General features: G+C 44.3%; 1 protein-coding gene and 1 long non-coding RNA gene across 8 annotated transcripts in view; both read right to left on the bottom strand.

Annotated features, from left to right (window-relative positions):
- The window catches only part of LOC122562539 (leucine-rich repeat and immunoglobulin-like domain-containing nogo receptor-interacting protein 2), a 727031-nt gene that overhangs the window by 79888 nt on the left and 643106 nt on the right, over positions 1 to 4037 (bottom strand). The window lies entirely within an intron of this gene.
- LOC122562574 lies at positions 1838 to 3467 on the bottom strand. 2 transcript variants are annotated; one of them, XR_006315362.1, is made up of 4 exons: positions 3453 to 3467; positions 2863 to 3157; positions 2567 to 2644; positions 1838 to 2118 (listed from the first exon to the last, which is right to left on the bottom strand). It is a non-coding gene; the product is annotated as an uncharacterized LOC122562574 (long non-coding RNA). The 2 variants fall into 2 exon arrangements; XR_006315359.1 differs by lacking the exon at positions 3453 to 3467 and adding an exon at positions 3367 to 3381.

The raw sequence follows: 4037 nt of genomic DNA, 5'->3' as shown, positions 1-4037 counted from the left end.
ACAAATTACCCACCATTGATGTCAGACTCACAGGTCTCTATTTTCCAGTTTTCTCCTGACAGCCTTCCTTAAACAATGGCACAACGTTAGCCACTCTCCAGTCCTCCAATACTTCACCTGTGTTCGTACATAATGCAAGCAGTTCAGCTAGGGGCCCTATAATTTCCTCAACAACTTCCTACAACATGCTGGGATACACTTCATCAGTTCCTGGAGATTTATTTCCCCTTATGTTTACTAAGACCTCTAGCATAATTCTCAGAAGATTAGAATGTTGTTGCCACATCCACTACTATTCCTGCCCAAATTCAAACTCATTCATCCTGAGTACATCTCATCTCCATGGGTTGAGTTTTCGACTTGGATGGCAGTCAACACTTGAAGTCCTTGTTATATAAGGTATCAAATCCACTTTCAACTCCTCCATTACTGTGACTTAAACAACATTCTCTTCCCTAGAGAACAGAGGATGAAAATATATTTCATCAAGTACTTTACGCAAGTTGTCTGCCTCCAGAGGAAGGTTATTTGCTGTGTCCAAATCAGCACCACATCCTCCTTTGACTTTTATTTTCCTACTTTGAGGTATGGCCCACAGTCTGAGGTCCTCTCAACAGAGAACACCAGAGGGATAACATCCAGGCAAGATTCTGACACTACCTAATTCATCAACATCTCTCTCATTTTATTTAATTTTTCTTATTTCCTTCTTTTTTCTTTTTTATTTCGTTACCCACACACTACCATCAAACTGCGGTAGTGATTATATTTTCCCCAGCACCCATGTTGTGTGTGTGCAGGTGTGAGACACAGTGAAAGACAACAGGCGTACAAACCTTTATTCAATTTCCACCACCAGGAAATCTTTCTAATTTTATAGCAGCATTTTTTTACTCAAAGTATCTCTACTACCAAGGTTGAGATAACTGGTCTGTAATTACTGGGCTTCACCTTACAACTTGCTTTTGAACAAGCGGACAATTCTGTAATTCTCTCCCTGTCTTAATTTGACTCCAAGCCCAGGGGAATTTCTGGTTTGCTTCAAATTTGACCAACACAATATTTGTAAACAATGAGACGGATGACAAGAGGCTGAAGAGAACAGAATGGGAAAGTGAACAGACACGTGACAGATGAAACACAATAAAAATGATAGGAAGAGCTGGTAATGGCACAATGGATGAAATCGCATTCTTTAGGTTGGTATTATTCATTAAATCTGCTAATGCTTACAGAGGCATTTGACTCATACACTGACCAATTCATACACTTCAGAGCGGGAGAAACATTGCCTGGAATACAGGAACACATGTATGGTCTTTTTCAAATTGATTCAAGCAATCTGTTTCATAAACTTGAGTATGCACAATAAGCTGACAGATGGAACAGACTAATATCCAATTTATGGTAAAGTTCATAATGGGATGCTGCATCACTCTTGCATACGAGCATTAGCCGAACTGCCAATGAATTCCCCACACCACCATTCCTGAAACTGGTCCGCCTGCAGAGAGTTGAACCTCATTTCTCCCGCTCTGAAGTGTATGAATTGGTCAGTGTATGAGTCAAATGCCTCTGTAAGCATTAGCAGAGATTTTAATGAATAATGCCAACCTAAAGAATGCGATTTCATCCATTGTGCCATTCCCAGCTCTTCCTATCATTTTTATTGTGTTTCATCTGTCATGTGTCTGTTCACTTTCCCATTCCCATTTACGGGCAACAATCTGGCTTCAAAGTTTAATAGTATGCAATGCGGGTTCTGTACAGATCGTTCAATGGCATTTCCGATTTGTTGCATCGACGGTCATTTAAGAAAAAAAGAGGACTTTTTAAATGTATCCCAGAGTGGAATTTTATTCAGGTACTTATATCAAAAGACAAGCAAAACAACATTCAATAAACTTGTAATGATTCACAATAATACACAAATCCTCCGGAGCTACATAACGAAAATATGCAGCTTGGGGAACACAGTACAAATGGACAATCTTTCAGAGACTGTGTCTGAAGAGCGTGTTGTTCAGGAGCAGCAGGTACATTTCTCAGAGGTATTCCCTTTACACACACAGCCATTGGCACAGTTGGTGCATGCTGCAGGACAGCAAGAGCAGCAACCTGAGAGGAGAGGACAAAGACACAAATCACTCACAATCAATTCGTTCACTGAAAGCTCCCACAGCCTCCCATGACAGCACCCAGCTCCTCCCTCACAAACCCATCTGTCTCCCATCTCCCAGTCACCCCCCTGAACAGGCTCAGCAGCACATCCCAGTGAGAGACAGTTTGAGGCAAGATGTTCCTGTCACTATCTCCACAACACGGTTTCTAATCAGAAGTCAAGAAGATCAGCGCTTTCCGATGGCAACCTCAAAGATTGCTTTAAGCAGCAGCTTCTGGTCTGAAGATTCTTCCGATTGGACATTGTAGAAATCGGATGGCAATTCAATCCGGTGTAATCCCGGATCATGTATGTGTCTGTGGAGTCCCTGTGTGAATTGTGCCCAGGACTATGTGTCACACCAATACAACGGGAGCAGTTTGAAAGCCTGTCCCAGTGACTCACTTTTCTGGCAGCGTCCAGCTTTGCTGGTGGCACATTGATAGTTGGAGCATCTGCAGGTGTTTTCACAGGAGCAGGATCCTGAAAAGAGGAAAAACACAGAGAGTGAGTGGTGTGCACCGCCCAGCAATGGCCCCAGGCACGGGCTGGGCACGGGGCCCGGCTCTTTGTGCCATTGCCCTGGGCTGCAGTGAGTTGAAGAAGCAGCCTGGCCTCCCTGCAATGCTGCTGGCTCCCAGTCAGACTGAGGCCCCGCACTGGGACACTGTGCTGAAAGCACTGCACCAAGCCCCACTCACCATCCAGGCACACACAGGGCTTCGGGTCCGACATCTCACCAACTTCTTCTGCAGCTTCGAGCCGGCTCCAATCCGCGCTTCTCGACCTTGTGCCGTTTGCTGAAGCCGAGCCGAGCTTTATGAGCTTGTGATGGGAGGCGAACCGGCTGCAAAACCGGGCAACAGGCGGCTCGGCGCTACCTGAATGCACACGACCCTTCGGAGTGAGTCAGCGGCTGGAGGTTTGAATTGCAGCCGCTTCCTTCATTCACAACACGGCCCGAAGGGATTTCTCAATCAGTGTCATATAGAGATCCTGTGATGGGAAATATTTGGAGAGTGAGTGAAACCACACTGCAGGGCTCAGGGTAGACATGGTCTGCACTCTGTCCATCGCCTCACTTATCATTTCCTTTCTCCCAGATGAAATACTTTTACGATTTAAAATGAATTCGTTTCACAAGATTTCTGGGCGAATAAGAGGTTGAATTGATTGGTTATGATAAAAATAATGAAAGAACATACAAACACAGAGAATCGAAATATAGGACAAATTATCAGTATCTGAGCTGTGTCTGTGTTGGAGGCGATGTGTCTCACAACCAACATACAGGAGTGGGTCAGTCTTTGCTGCTTGTCCACCTTTCTGTGTGTAAAAGGTATCCGGAACCTCCCCAACAATTAACACAGACAGGGCTCGGGGGTGGGGTCTGTATTTTACGCACTGTCTTCTCTGTGTTTGGACTGTCTTATGTACATGTCATTGTCACTGTTTTATGAGAGAAACAGATTTTTGACGAACAAGGTGCTTGAAGGATATGGGGAGAAGGCAGGAGAATAGACACACAGCCATTGGCACAGTTGGTGCATGCTGCAGGACAGCAAGAGCAGCAACCTGAGAGGAGAGGACAAAGACACAAATCACTCACACTCCATTATCCAGATATTTTGGCACAGTGTTTCAGCCCAAAGCATCGATTCTCCTGCTCCTTTGATGCTGCCTGACCTGCTGCAGTTTTCCAGCAACACATTTTTCAACAATGTTTTAGCTGCCAATATTGTCAAATTCTATTCTTGTTTTAAAACTCATCAGTAACTGAGATTCTTATTGCCTCTCTAGCATCCACTAAGATAACACTCTAACAACTCTGCACTCTTTAATATCTGTCCTCTCATATATTTCTGCAATTGATGGT

Source organism: Chiloscyllium plagiosum, chromosome 2 (assembly GCF_004010195.1).
Source record: "Chiloscyllium plagiosum isolate BGI_BamShark_2017 chromosome 2, ASM401019v2, whole genome shotgun sequence".
Classification (NCBI taxonomy): Eukaryota; Metazoa; Chordata; class Chondrichthyes; order Orectolobiformes; family Hemiscylliidae; genus Chiloscyllium; species Chiloscyllium plagiosum.
The sequence above is the reverse complement of the archived record's forward strand: the minus strand, read 5'-3'. Positions and strand labels throughout refer to the sequence as shown.